Source organism: Cavia porcellus, unplaced genomic scaffold (assembly GCF_034190915.1).
Source record: "Cavia porcellus strain 051 isolate PalLab524CR breed Dunkin Hartley unplaced genomic scaffold, mCavPor4.1 scaffold_4, whole genome shotgun sequence".
NCBI lineage: Eukaryota > Metazoa > Chordata > Mammalia > Rodentia > Caviidae > Cavia > Cavia porcellus.
Window position 1 is genome coordinate 97,448,710 of NW_026947487.1, and position 16,114 is coordinate 97,464,823.

The following is a 16,114-nucleotide window of genomic DNA, read 5'->3' on the forward strand; positions in this document are numbered from 1 at the left end:
AAGAAGGGCCTAATGAGAAGTCTTCTGGTCACTGGCAGTGTGTCTGTGCATCCTTAAAAGGGACTGTGGGACCTGGCTTGTTCTCTCTTCCTCTCCCTTTATCTGTCCCTCTTCTTCTTCCTCTCCTTCTCCATCTCCTTCTCCTGCTCCATTTCCTTCCCTCTTCTTCTACCATGATGTGCTAAATATTTTGGGCTACATGACCTTGGACTTGCCCATTGGAACCATGAGCCAACATAAGCCTCTTCTTATTTCATAAGTTGCCCATGTCAGATATTACTTTTGGTAATGTCAAGCTGAAAGATTCATTGAGAAAAAGTTTTTCTTCTGGAGAAAAAGCCCTATCTTAAGAAAAACCAAAAGACTTTGAATTTGAGGAAGTCAGAATGAGAGGGCAGCCAGGGCATGACCCCACCAGTAGGGCATTTATCAGTGATACTCAAGATGGATGAACAATTGATATGTTTAATGCCCTCTGAGAAAACAATTTCATGCCCTTCCACTTATAGCTAACACCTCTTAGCAAGGGAGCAGTTCAGATTTAATCTAAATTTCTCATCCTGAGACTCACATTTAGTTGCTTTTTTTTTATATTGTCAGAGGTGAAAATCTGATAACTTCCTTCCTCGAAGCAATCCCTCAAATATGTGTAGATTCTGTTCTTACAGACATCACCTCAAAGCTGTTATACATTACTCAGAGGAGCTATGTTCTTGCAATTTTTCCCCTTCCAGCCATTTACTCACACAAACTTCTTCAACTCACTGGCCTCTGAAAGCCCTAAAAGACACATACCCCTCTCATAATACATCATTGCTAACTAAGAGTGACCTCCTCTGCCATAAGGGCACTGAGAGATCATGAGAGAGACTGGCCTGCAAAAGCATGTGACTAAAGGGTGGAGAGTCTTCTCTAGGCAGAACTCTGCCATTGGGTGCCTTTTCCCTTCTAGGGCTACTTTTCAACTTCCTTGCATCCAATACTCAGTGAAATTTGGAGGATTCTGTATCATTATTCATGAAAAATGTCAGTCATGACACTGCTATTTTGTCCTCCCACCTTCTCTCCACTTATCCCTGCGTTATTCTCATTTTTCCTTTTTTTCTAATTTTCATTTTCCTTCCCTTCTTCTGTTTCTTCTCCCTCCCAACTCATCACTTTGTAGGGTCCCAATAATGGCACCTAACATCACTGTCATCTTCCTCGTTGCCAATAGTGCCCCTCAGCTGGGATAAGCAAAGATGGTAGTTTTCATTTTCAAATGTCAGAATCACTTCCTCATACTCTCCATGCAATATTTTATTATCACTCTTAGACCACTGAGCATTGCTTTATTCTTGTTTTTGATTTATTGTCTGTTCCATCAAATTAAATACAACATCCATAAGAGAAATACTACATCTATACTGTCCACACTTACATGCCAGCCAGGTAATTATTATTATATATGACTTTGGTCCAATGGATGGATGTTGGATGGATGGATGAGTTGCTGACACCATTTTTAGTCTGGTGACTTGTTTTATTTCAAGGATACATTTACTTGCAGCTATATCACAACCATAAACCTAGCCAAGCTTAATGGTCAACTCCTTCTCAGGCCATGTAATGAAATTAAAAGTAGCAGACACTCCTTTGCTGCCCACCCACCACAAGTTATCACCTCCAAAAGACATGTAAAGACCCCAGCTAATGTGATCTTAAATGAAACTTCTGAGTCTGAAAAACATGAATATGAAACATAAATATGAAAGAAAGAACTTTAAAAGTATAAGTACTTTTAAAACTATCTTTAAAATCCAGTGCTGGACTGTTTAGATTTCTGTGTTGCTATAGACTCCAAACCTCATCTTTAACTCGCTGCAGCGCGTCCACAAAGGAACAGAAGTGTGAGCTGTATCTGAAGGGTATCGTGCTTCATGCACCCTCTTCACACTCCCACTCCTTCGGATTCACATCTCTCTTCCTTGGAAGCCTGGAGAAACGACTGTTCCTTGAGAGGATGTCAGTAAATCACACCTTCTTTTATTCATACCCTTGTGCAAAAAAATTAACACATTCATTCTGGGCTTGGCCATATGTGATGCCTTTGACCCATGGGCTCTAGATGGGCCTGATGCAAACAAGCCAAGGAATATTTGCATTTTGAGATTTTTCTTTCAGAATATACACTCTTGAAATGCTTCCTTGTAGAAGCCAAACACCACGTTATAAGTCAAACCACATGATAAAGGACTACATAGATAAGAACCTGAAAATCCACTTAAATTCCACTGCAGCTCTTAGTGGCAGCCAGCAGTAGTTTGCCTTCTATGACTGAACTGAAAGAGTTGCTGGTCCAGACCGGACACTTCAACCAGGAAAAGCTGCAGCCAAGCTAGGGGGCTCCTGACTCCCTCGCCCCCTATAGATTTACCTGTAACCCTATACCCCCATCCCTAGGAACCTGTTTCTGGCGCTAAACGTGTGCCAATGAAATACCTGTGCAGCTCTAATGGCCTTAGGGCACTGCCCTAAGCTTAGGCTATTTATATTCCCCCACGCCACGTGTCCGAGAGAGAGATCGCCAGATTCCAGCGGCCAGTGCGCCAGTCTCCTCTCCCCGTGTTCCCAGAATAAAGGCCTCTTTTGTCTTATATTCCTCAACTTTTGGAAGCATCTTTTATCCTTTGAAGACAATCCTATCATTTGGTGCCCTGTGACTCGATCGGCAGCGATTGACTCGGGACACGTGCCCAATTGGGTCCCCCTGCCGATTCACGAACTGAAACCATCATGGCTTAACTCTGTGCTCCTCCTGCCAGGATGCATTCCATCTCCTGCCAGCCGTGTCCACTCACTGCCGCCCTGATTGATTTAAGGTGAGCACACTCCAAAAGACTCTTATCACTGGGCCCGGACCCAGTCGACTGGTCTCTCCCCCCTTCACGTTAGCCCCGCCGCATGGCGCACAGGTTGCTGATAGCTTTTCCTTTGTGCCACCAGATTTTTGCCTGCCTTATTCACCGATGGGTAATTTACTTCCTACATCCCAAAAAACGCCTTTACAATGTTTAATCTCCAATTTACGTACTTTAAAAATTAAAAATACCATAAAAACTAAATTATTAACTTTTTACTGCCAGGAAGTTTGGCCTACCTACCCCCTCCTTGGCAAACGCTGGCCTCCAGAAGGGACATTTGATGTTTCAATTCTACAAATGCTCTATGATTTCTGTAAGGCCAGCGATAGAGTCATGGAACTCCAATACATAGAGGCATTTTTGGTTCTGAGGATGCGCCAATCCCTCATTAAATCTTGTGCTCCTGCTGAGATCCTTTTGGCCACTTCTACCGCGGCTCAAACTTTTCCATCCTGCCCTCAAGATTCGCTTGAAGATGTTCCCCTGGTCTTTAGGTCATTGCCACCTGCTTACACAGCTCTTTCTATCCCATTACCCCTCGCCGGCCATCCCCCTGTGCCCAGTTCCCTCAGTTGTGCGAGTCACAATGTGTCACAGTTACCTTCTGCTGTGCGATCGTCTCCCCCTCCGCCTTCCGCGATGCAGGCTCCTCCTGGCGGCTCTGCTCCACCTTCTGATACCTTCTCACCGCCCGCGTTCCACACTAGGTCACGTTCGTTGTGCCCCGCCGGCACACAGCGTGATTTTTCTAGCTTGCGCGGACAGTCTCCATGCCCGCCATGCTCTGGCAGCTATACCGGTAACAGGGCGCTGCCATCTTCCGGAAGTTCAGGCAAGCCACATGGCGACGGATCGCCACTGGGTTCAGATCGTTGTTATGGCGATGGGCCACCGCCATGCTCAGAGGGGTCACATGGTATGCCGCCATGTTCGTTTGGTTACCATGGCAACAGGGGGCCACCATGTTCTTTCTGGTCTCATGATCAACGGGCGCCCTCTAGTGGCTCCCCTTGTAAGCATCAACACGCTGTCACGCTCATTTTAAGCCACACAATACAACGTCATCTGCCTATACTTCCTCCTCACAGGGTAAACAGCAGCTGCTCTGTAGCCGCTCTTCAGATAACTACTCACACGCCTCTACTGGGCAGATAGCTGCCCAGTGGCACTCTCCTCTGCATCCCTCTCCTCAGGCTCTGCTGCCACTTCGGGAGCAAACTGGCCCCCGAAGGCCTCGTAAATATTCATGTGCCATTTTCTCTTTCTGATTTGTCTCAGATTACCCATAAATTGGGCAGCTTTTCTGTCGACCCACAAAATTGTATCAGACAATTTGAATTTATTACCAATTGCTATGATTTACATTTTAAAGATGTTTATGTGATTTTAAATACCACCCTTAGCTCACAAGAGTGAAATCAGCTGTGGCAAGCAGCTCGTGAGGAGGCTGACCACAGACACAGGACAAATATGGTTGATAATGACCCTGGCCCTGTAGCTGTGCCTGACCAGGACCCTAACTGGAACTATCAAAATGGTCAAGGTTCAAGAAAATTACATAAGATGATAGAGTGTCTGATTGTGGGCCTTAATAAGATTGCTCACAAACATACTAATTATAACAAGCTTTTAGAACAGGTCCAAGAGGCTAATGAAAACCTGGCTGTGTTTCTGAATCGGCTCCAGGAAACCTTAAGTAAATATACCAATGTAGACCCAGACTCTCATGAAGGGATGATTGTAGTTAATTCCTATTTTATTTCACAGTCTGCTCCTGATATTCGTGCAAAACTACAAAAGGTTGAACAAGGCCCTCAGACTCTACAAGGAGATCTACTTAAATTAGCCTTCTGTGTCTTCAACAACAGAGACAAGCTTCAAAAAGAGGAGAAGCAAGCTCAAAAATTAAGGCTTGCTAAATATCAGTCTGACCTCTTAGCAGTGGCACTCAGGGCTCCCAAAACAAGAAATCCACAACAAGGTGTGGCTGCCCAAGTTCTGCCCAGATCATGCTTCAAATGCAACAAGCAAGGACACTGGGCACGAGACTGCCCCAACCCTGGCACTCCTCCTGGGCCCTGCCCAATCTGCAAAATGAAGGGCATTGGAGGAACGATTGTCCTAGGCACCATCGAGCGACTAGGCCATTCTCTAATCCCTTGCTCTCAGAGGAGGCTTCGTCAATGCCAGATTCATCGCTGACTGACCTGCTCAGACTTGCTACAGAAGAATGATGGGGCTCGGGCCTCACAACCCCCACTCCAGTCACCTTGACGGAGCCCCGAATCTCATTGGAGGTCTCAGGCAAAATAATATCTCTGCTTGTAGATACGGGGGCCCCACCTATCGTGTGCTTCCTGAATTTTCAGAACATTGTACTAAGTCTCTGATTTCTGCTGTGGGCGTTGACAGCCAGCCAAATCAACCTTTACAGACTGGGCCTATCCCATGCAGATTCCAGACCCTTTTCTTTACCCATAGCTTCCTAGTAATCCCAACATGTCCCATGGCCCTTTTAGGTAGAGACCTTCTTCAGAAGCTTAATTTTTCCTTCACTTTCTCTCTCCCCACAGCTCTAATCCTCCAAACTGACTCACAATGCGTCACAAAGCCATCCCCCCCTCTTCCTCCTTCTTTGGTTGACCCCACGGTCTGGGACACAGCCAATCCCACTCTGGCTACACATGCCACACCTGTTTTAATCCATCTCAAGGATCCCTCAATTTTTCCCTGTGTTCCCCAATACCCCATAGCCCCCCAACATTTAAGGGGGCTTAAACCCATCATTAAGTGGCTTTTAGACAATGGATTTCTTAAACCTACCCATTCACCCCACAATACTCCCATTCTCCCGGTGCTCAAGGGTGATGGGTACTATCGCCTGGTACAGGACCTTAGGGTGATCAACAGTGCCGTTACCCCAACTTACCCAGTGGTGCCAAATCCTTATACCATGCTCTCTCATATCCCTCCCTCCACTACTCACTTTACAGTTATAGATCTTAAAGATGCCTTCTTCACTATCCCCCTACACCCTGATTGCCAGAACCTCTTTGCGTTTACATGGACTGACCCAGACACTCTCAGGTCTCAACAACTTACTTGGACAGTACTCCCCCAGAGGTTCAGGGATAGTCCCCACTTCTTTAGTCAGGCTCTTGCTACTGACCTCACAGAACTCAATCTCAAACCTAGTGTTCTTCTCCAATACATAGACGACCTCCTATTATGCTCTCCATCCCATATGTTGGCCATACGCCACTCAGCCAGTCTTCTTAATTTCCTTGCTAGCCGTGGATACAGGGTGTCTCCCACCAAAGCCCAGATAGCCTCCCCAAAAGTCAAATACCTAGGTCTTGCTCTCACCCCCACCACTCGCTCCATCACCTCAGATCATAAGGCAATTCTTCGTGATCTCCAGGTGCCCACAACTAAACGGCAGGTTACATCTTTCCTAGGTTTAGCTAATTTCTTTCATCTTTGGATTCCTAACTTTGCAGCCCTAGCTCAACCCCTCTACAAGGCTGCTAAGGGTTCCTTATCAGAACCCCTGGACCCTACTAGGACCATACATGCTCTCCTAAAAGCTCCAGCTCTTACCCTTCCTGATCCCACCCAACCTTTCATCCTATACACTATTTGTCAGGGCCACAACGCTATAGGTGTACTAGGACACAAAAGGGACCTTCTTTTCAAGCAGTAGCTTACTTATCTAAACAGTTAGATCACACAGTAAAAGGATGGGCTCCTTGTCTCCGAGCTCTTGCAGCTGCAGCCCTCCTGACACAGGAAGTTAAAAAGTTTACATTAGGGCAATCTATTACAGTACACTCACCTCATCACCTATGTGACCTTATCTCACATAAGGTGCTCCCCGCCCTAATGACCCCTTCTCACCTTCAACAGGTACACTTAGCTCTCTCTCAAGACCCTCGCATCTCTATTGCAACTAGTGGTCCTCTCAATATAGCGACCTTACTTCCCACCTCAGAAGGCCATCCTCACCATGACTGTATAGAGTTTTTACAGATGACTCCCACTTCTTTCCCTCACATCAGTAACACACCTCTCTCCTTGGCCTTTGACACATGGTTCATAGATGGCAGTTCAACAAACACAGACAACCAAAAGAAGGTGGGATACACAATAGTTAACCAGTCAAAAGTTATAGAGGCAAATTCGCTGCCACCTGGGACCTCTTCCCAGAGGGCAGAACTTATTGCCCTTACAAGGGCCCTTACACTAGCAAAAGACAAGATTATGAATATATACACTGACTCAAAGTATACATTTAGCATCTTACACTCTCATGCCTCTATCTGGCAAGAATGGGGTTTTATTTCCACTCAAGGAACCCCCATTATTAATGCCCCCCTTATCCTTAAGCTTCTAGAGGCAGCCCAACTTCCAAAGCAGGCAGCAGTCATCCATTGCAGAGGACACCAAAGCTCTACAGATCCTATTGCTCAAGGCAATGCCTTTGCAGATTCACAAGCCAAGTTAGCTGCACAAGGGCCCTGCCCTTCTCATCTTCTCCCGTTAGTCCCAAGCAGTCTACCTCAGCCCAATTATTCACCAGAGCAGTTACAGCTACTTCATAAATCAGGTTACACACAAAACACTCAGGGATGGATTTTTCAGGGATCTAAACTTGTTCTCCCACATCAATAGGCCTCAGACATCATCACTGACTTACACAACTGTTTTCATATAGGATCTCAGGCCCTATACAAACTTTTGGCCCCAATAGTCACACACCCTTCTCTAAAAGCCATCATTCTTAAAACGACTCACACCTGTGATCTCTGTGCCAGAACCTCTCCTCAGGGACACATGGCACCCCCTTCTTTTCCTACCCATCAATTTCGGGGACACACCCCTGGTCAGGACTGGCAGATAGATTTTACACACATGCCCAGCCACAAGACTCTCAAATATCTTCTCACTTTTGTTTGCACCTTTTCAGGATGGATAGAAGCCTTTCTTACAACCAGTGAAACTACTGAGGTAGTTACCAAAGTCATATTACAAGAAATCATTCCGAGGTTTGGTCTACCTCAGAGTATTCAGTCAGATAATGGTCCCACCTTCATTTCTCAGATCACTCAACAAGTATCCTCGAGCTTATACATTACCTGGCACCTACACACCCCATACCATCCACAATCTTCAGGAAAAGTAGAAAAGGCAAATGGCCTCATAAAGACACACCTTACAAAATTCACTTTAGAACTACACCACACTTGGCCTCAACTTTTGCCCTTAGCCTTAGCCAAGCTCAGGGCACTTCCCTGGCCTCCTACTTTCTTAAGTCCTTTTGAACTTATGTATGGCAGGCCATTCTTAATCCACAATCTTCCTGCTCCCCAAAATCTCCCTCCCTTGGCTGACTATGTCCCAGTCCTCTCCTTCCTCCGACACCTGTTGCAACAACATGCTGATCTCTGCCTTCCACAGCGATCTGGAGAGGCCAAACCAGATCCTCCCATATCTCCAGGAGATCTAATTTATCTCAAATGTTCTAAATCCACAGGACTACAACCAAGGTGGAGTGGCCCTTACCTGGTCTACTTGGCTACCCCTACAGCGGTCAAAGTTGCTGGACTCCCATCCTGGTTTCACATCACTCAGGCTAAAAGGTGCCCTCCCAGCACCAAATCTGATTATTCTGAGTGGTCATCTCATCTTCTGTCACCCACCCTTCTCCGTTTCACAAAGGCCTCACAGCCGCAGTTAACAGGCTAAGTCATGTTTTGTTATCCAATTTGGTTCCTAATTTCTTACGCTCTATTAATGATCATTTTTGCAGCAGGACTCTTGACAGTCTTTCCTAGAGACTCTCACATCATGTGTAAGATCATCTTTATAATGTTCTATGTGATAACTGTCGTGGTTCTTTCCACCCTCAGCTGTCTGGTTAAACGTGACATCCCTGAAAGCCTAAGCTCTCACCTTCCCTATATTGGTACAGCCACCGTCTCCCATACTCCCCCTATTTTATCCGGCTCAACTCCTAGACCAGAGACAAGTTTTAGACACCCACCCTCCTAACTTTTATGCTTTCAGATGGGGGAGTAATCACCTCTCATAATTTCAATAACCTCACACTTTTTTTTTCAGAATTCTACCTCACCATGATGATGTTCCTACCTCAACGTCACCCTGATAAAAATACCATCTCAAAATCAAAGGCACCTTCCTATCTATCTAACCTGGGTCCTTAAATATAATAGTGCCATGTCTCCTAATAACATCATGTCTCTTTGTTTTTTCCAGTCTGACATACGTACATTCACCAGTGAAGTTGTCCTGGCTAAAACACCTGGCATCAGTGTCTACCTGGGCGTCAACCTTCATCCTGTTGACTCCCCTAGGCTCCAATACTGCGCCCCCTAGCAGCAGGAAGTAGTTACAGAGAGAAATCTCCGCCCCTTTTCCTAATAATCATAAGATGGGATATGAAAGAGTTGCTGGCCCAGACCGGACACTTTAACCAGGAAAAGCTGCAGCCAAGCTAGAGGGCTCCTGACTCCCCCGCCCCCTATAGATTTACCTGTAACCCTATACCCCCATCCCTAGGAACCTGTTTCTGGCGCTAAATGTGTGCCAATGAAATACCTGTGCATCTCTAATGGCCTTAGGGCACTGCCCTAAGCTTAGGCTATTTATATTCCCCCACGCCACATGTCCAAGAGAGAGATCGCCAGATTCCAGCGGCCAGTGCGCCAGTCTCCTCTCCCCGTGTTCCCGGAATAAAGGCCTCTTTTGTCTTATATTCCTCAAATTTTGGAAGGATCTTTTATCCTTTGAAGACAATCCTATCATGAACCACTTTGGAAATGGATTCTTCAGTTCAAATCAAGTTGTCTAATTTCCAGTATCACATGGAACAGACACAGTTGTCTCCACTAAACTATGCATTGACCTCACAATTCTAAACAAATAAATGGCACCTACCCTCATGATCCAAGAGCCACACCACATCTCCCTCATGTTTATATTCTATTTGCCACATTAAAAGCTCCCTACCCTTCACATGATTCTAATTCCTGGGCACACTTGGCACTGCAAGCCATTTGGATTATTGAGTAATTGCATTTTCTTAGTTGGCTTTGAATCATGCAAACTTCTATGGTATAAATGTGTCATTTAAAGGACTTTGCTTGAAATGAGAATAAACATAGCAAATAAGAGAAAGTCTTACAAATTTATGAATCTGGTTATTAAAAGAATAAGTATGATACTATTATTGTTGTTCCCTCATTGTCCTTGTTGTCGTCATCTTCATTGCTAGAAGATGAAAGTACAAAGACACAGAAACAGACACATGGAAACTAAATTCCAGTTCTGCACCATATCGGTGCTTCTACAATGGTAAGAATACTACATAATCTGAGCCTTATATTTCTCAGACTTTTGTTTCCTTCTGTGAAAAACAGGGCTATCAGTGTTGTTTTGACTATAAAATTAAATATCAATGTTTTCAATAGAGTATAGTAGATTTTTAAAGATTTGCTATTTAAATTGCTCCTTCAGAAACTCAGACCTGGACTCTCTGGACAGCATCCACTACCTTTATGTCTTGCTGAACATTTAAAATGTGTCCAGTCCTGAAATTCATTGTAATTATAAAACATACATCATAATTTGAAGATGTAGAATGAAACAATAATGTTACATCATGTTAATAATTTTATATTGGTTATTAACTAATTTTACCTTACTATATTGCATTATACTATATGTTACAGATTTGCTTAACAAAACATATTACTAAAATTAGCATCATTTTTTTTTGCTTTTAAAGCTTGACTGCTATAAGATTTTAAATTATGTATATGGTTCTCAAATGTGTCTCATTATTGTTCTAGTGGACAGTACTGAGTTAAGAATGTTATCCTGAAATTTCAATTGCCAATACACAACAGCTCAAAAACAAAGAATTTTGAGGAGAAAACTGAACTCTTATCCTAAGAGTTATGCAAATATGATTTATGCTGGGAAAGAAAGTATTATTTACATAAGGTTCTTTCTAAAGTCAAACAAAGGTTCACAGGCAATGGGAAACTTCTAGCACTGAAAGAAGAATGATATAGAAGATGCAAATTTCAAGTGAAGGGCATAAAAAGGAACAAATGATATCAAGTCACTGTGAGTGTGGGTACAAATGCTACTTTGTCATTCAGCAGTCACATAAACCAGTGTAAGAGACAGGAACTCATTGTATCTCCAGTTTCTCTCTATAGAACAGAAAAACTAACACATCTATAACCTGCAAGTTACAGCTATCATGGCTTGAGCACTCTCTATGTATTTGGCTTTTTGTAGGCATCATTTGCTTTTTTTAATGACACATAAAAAAACTAAAGCAAAGGCAAAGGTTGCACTTTATACCTGGCCACACACATGGTGGTGGAATAAGCTGGACCCATTTCCTCTACACCCCTCGGCACTTGAGCTTTTAAGTATCACTCTATACTCAGATCACACTTTGCTATCAGGAAATCAAAAAAAGGTAATGAACACTGAGCATACACCATGATCACCAAGGAAAGATGCATGCTTTTATTGGTGTCACAGGCATATGATATAGATTTTAAATCTCTCTGAGCCCGTTAGCTCAAAAGAAAGATCCAAAAAGACAAACAGGAAGATAATTGACTTTGTAAAATCTTATATATTATTACTAATGCCCTGAATTTCATAAGAATTGTTAGTACTTGGGAAAATATATATAAAAGTTAATTTACAAAATATGAAGCCCAGTGAATTCTACCCTAGGAGATAAATCTTCTCAGGTCTAATCTAAATGACTAAATTTCTAGCCTTATTTTTGCAGCAAAAGCCACAATGTCCATATTTCAGATAAAACAAATTGCATGAAGATTGGATAGCTTACAGATCATGGTTTTGTGTTTGTTTCTTTGTTTCTTTGTTTGTTTGTTTGTTTTCTAAGGAGCCTATCAGGACACTGGAAGGTAATCAGAGGCTGAATTAAATGAGAAGCTCTAGGGAATGTTCCCAGATGCGATGAACTTGCAGTGAACATGTTTCTAAGAGTTCTCCTGTCTGAACAAATCCATAGCACCAGGGTACCCTCACAGGGCAACAGTCACAGCTCCCTAACTCCTCAACCCAGCCCCACATCACAGACAGGATTCTTTCCAACAAACTCACTCCTGTTCAATTTGACATGAAAATTAGACTTGAGCAAGCACAATTTTTCATGTGAGAGAGCATGTGAATGGCATCCTCAATGTCCCTTTATAGCAAATCCATCCTAGAGTTGAAAGAAAATACAATCATTACTGTTTCCAAAAGTGCCCAGCTTTGAATGGAAATCAGCCCTGTAGGAGGAAGCATGTCCCTGGGCCAGGCTGGTACAATCAATGTTACTTTCTCAGAAGGAAATCATTTTAGGAATAAATGTTAATCAAATTGTTTCCCATGAAAATGTAAGACAAAGAAACAAAACTACAGATAATGTGAATATTTTCAACATTAAGCACTGTAAGAATGATGCTATTTTGATGATTTTAATAATCTCAAAGTCATGTCCACAAAGCTTTTGCTACTTCTTTGTTTTAATAACTGTTCACTTTTGGGGAGTTTTTGATCAATATTGAGAATTAAGTTTTGAGTTTCCCAGAGTTAATCATGCACTTGCTTTTCGTTATCCAAATAAAAAAATTTAAGTCCAGGAGCCAGGCTAGGACAAGAATAATACATGTAGTGTTTGGGTCAAGCAGGTGACCAAACTTCTGTTTGGAGCTTTAACACAGGGCTCAGCTGCTTTTCCTTGTTCCTTTTGTGGGGAGAAAATATTCATTCCAATTTTTTTTCCTACAGAAGGGGAAACTTCAAACTGAACAAAGGAGATGAGTTCATCCTTGTCCACACTGGCCGGTTTAAAACAGAAACCGGGTAAATGGACAGAACTAGTAATATACAGACAAGGGATGTGCTCAGAATACAGCAGATAAACACAAAGTCTGGGCATCTTACTGGCCTTTGTCTTTTTACCATATTGGTGTTTGAAATTGTACTTGTTAACCTAGCTTGAAGGTTCAGGTTTGATGTCTGAATGTCCTCCCCAAATCCACTCGAGATGAATCTTGCATCTCTTACAAACCTCGAACTTTAAGGATATACACTGCCACCCCTGGAATGTGTTTCTTCTCTCATCCTTCACATGGATCCACTAAACTCAGGATGTTGCATCACCAAGAGTGGGTAGCACCTATTAGTGGACAGAAATTGAATACATGTATCTTTGCTCAACATCTTCTGGACGCACAGTGCAAACGCTGAGTACAATATACATGTGCTGTGATACTCTTTCTAGCATGTTCCATTTATCTATGCAAGGGGTAGGCAAAAGCTAAAACTTCAGAGGAGAACATAGATCTTGGAAACAACTTCTTTCTGTCTAACACATCTTTCTTAAATCTTTAAGTTGTCTGAACACATTACAGAAAACATACACTCTGTGTCATCCTTAAATCATCCTGGTTGGGGAGAAAACCAAGAATCCATCAATCTTGGATTCATTAGAAAAGTCACAGGAAAAATTTTGATCTTTCAGGTCCTGAATTCAAAGGCTTCACAAGGATCTACTGTATAATCCCAGGCTCTTATCCGTGGGCCTGGGACAATGAAATGAGATAACCTATAGAAGGTCTAGACCTGAGCAATCAGCTAAGCATTTCATAAGTATCCATAGACAATCAGCAGTAAGTTTCATGAACATATCCCTGCAAAGATATTCAGTCTGGCTCCAGAGGAAAAGCATGGCATCTCTCTGCTCAAACCTTTGCCTGTCCATTCACAAACACATGACACTGGGAAAAGCTGTCTACAATCCTTAATCTTGGAGTCTTCATTTTATAAATGGGTATAATTAGAGTCTGCACCTTTGGAGGTTGCACTGGAGATGAACTGAGATAATTTGTGGAAAGTGCTGAGTGCCATACATACATACAGTAACTGCTCCGCACAACTCAGCTGTTGTAATGCCAGTAGCCTGTCCTGGATTCATCATCTCCACCATCTAACCTTCCCTGTTACTTTTCCGATTTAGAGTTTCTGCCACTTTCTATTGGTTTATTTTAGTGCTGGCCCAGAAATCATTTAATTAAGCACTGAACACATCACTCCCTGCACCATACCCTTAAACAATGTTTTCTAGGATGTAGAGAAGAAAGTTCAAATTCTAAGAGATGCTCAATGGTTCCAATATTGCGGTTCACTATTATCTTCAGGCACCTATTCTGCCCAGACATACGATATCTCTGCAGTCACACCCTCATGTTTTCCTCATGGCCCCTTCTCCAGAATGCTGAGTTGCAAGGGTCAAAAAGTTCCATCCCAAATGATTTGTGGATTAAAAGTGGAGGGCCAGGCTATTCTAATGCTGGAAAGGACCCAAAAGGCCACTTTACAGATGAGGAAACTGAGGTTAATTGGTTTTCCCAAGACCACACAGCTATTTATCAGCAATGCCAGCACTTCACCAGCTGGACTGCTTAGAGGGAGGGAAACACAGGGCAGCCTATTAGGAAACATTTGTCAGCAATTGGCCACAAACTTGCTGACAGGTCATCTTTCTCCATTTGTGAGAAATGAGCAGAAGTTATACACCAAATGAAAGAAGGACATAAGGCATGTCTCTCTGGAAGTGAACACTGGTTACGTCTCTGGCTTATAAAGAAGAGCATAGCTCGAATAGGTTGGTGGGGAAAGGGCAGCTGAAATGATTCCTTATGATCTGATTCATCCCTTCCTTTAAAGATACAGCCTCTTAGGCTGCATTAGGCTCCCAACTAATGCTCTCAAACACACTGTGAAGATTTGCTGAGGTCGAAGATTCTCTGCAATGTTTGCAGTAGGAATAATGTGAATAAAACAGAAGAATCACCAATGCATTACTCAGAAGCCCAGTTCTAAGTGCTAAATTGCAACTTTTGCTCTAAGATAATAGCACTAATAGTGATGCTTCATTTATACGATGCCTTTAGGTTCCCCAAAATAATAATGAAAACTACATTTTATACTGCAGCTGTGGCTATATATGAAGCATATAGTGGAGTGAGGTATTTCTAGACAGGTCACCCCTTACTATTGAAATACCTAATAGCAAAGCAAGAATGAATTATAATCATCTGCATACATGAAGCTCATTTTTCAATTCCGCTTTGGAGTTTAAACACAGTTTTGCTATTGTCAAAGTAGTATTTGTAAAATTTTTTAAATAGATTATTTTAATAAGTGAACAATAAAATTGATAGCTTTTGCTCATATTTTAGCTATCTGGGCAGTCTCATCTAACTTGAGTTAGTCATTCTTGGTTGGTGGTCTGGATTTGTGTCCATGGTGACCAGACATAGCATTGCATAGCAACTGAAATCCATGACTCTGATTCTGTACAGTCCAGTGACAACTGGGATACATCTCAGCAAGATGCTCTATCAGCAAAAAAAAAAAAAAAAGCCATTGTATGCTTCAATGGCCTGTCTCACAAGAAGACAGGCTCTGAAGATTCATCTTTCGTATATGCCCATCAATATCTGGACAATTGCTTTGTGTTTCAGCTTTTGCACTGGTTACAGAGCTGGAATTCTTGGACCACTTTCTAACAGGACCTGTAAGAAACCATTTTCCATCCTCTGTTCTGCATGTTACACTGCCACAGTTGGTCCTAGAAATGCTACCTCACACCCTGACCAGGCACTAATTTCTGCTCTGTTCCAGACAGGTTGCCCAACTGTTACACAGCCCAAACCGGACTACTCAGTAATTGACAAATGCTCCTTTTGCTCCACCCTCACCCCTTACCAACACCCTATTCAACCTTCCAGAGAAAATCAGCATTCAAATCCCACACTCAGAAATTCAGTGCATTCAGTTCCTCTCAAGAGAATTGCAAGGCTGTGTGAGGAATTGAAACCTTTTGGGTTTCTGGGTTGAACACAGTAGAAACAGACTATGGATAGCACAGTTACTGCAAGGAATGTAGAGATATCAGCTCGGATAACCTCTGGGCACCTCAGCAGGCTGCTAAGAAGTCAGAACCATAGAGCAAATCCTGCTGTGGAACGAAAAGGGGAAAGGCACCATGACAGGCTCCCTGAACACGAAAGGTTTCCACTTCCCACAGCACCTCGGTGGCCCCTACAGTCAGATCTGCTGTAGTCACTGCTGCTGCACAGTTA

General features: G+C 42.9%; 1 protein-coding gene across 3 annotated transcripts in view; it reads right to left on the reverse strand.

The window, feature by feature from the left end:
- The window catches only part of Cdh11 (cadherin 11), a 162,552-nt gene that overhangs the window by 135,526 nt on the left and 10,912 nt on the right, over positions 1–16,114 (reverse strand). Inside the window, exon 1 of one of the 3 annotated variants that reach the window (XM_063247444.1) lies at positions 3,505–4,241. The exons of the other annotated variants lie outside the window; for them this stretch is intronic. The gene's annotated coding sequence lies outside the window, so the exon portion shown is untranslated. Of the gene's footprint in view, positions 1–3,504; positions 4,242–16,114 lie in introns of those variants that run through there. 3 annotated transcript variants of the gene reach the window in all.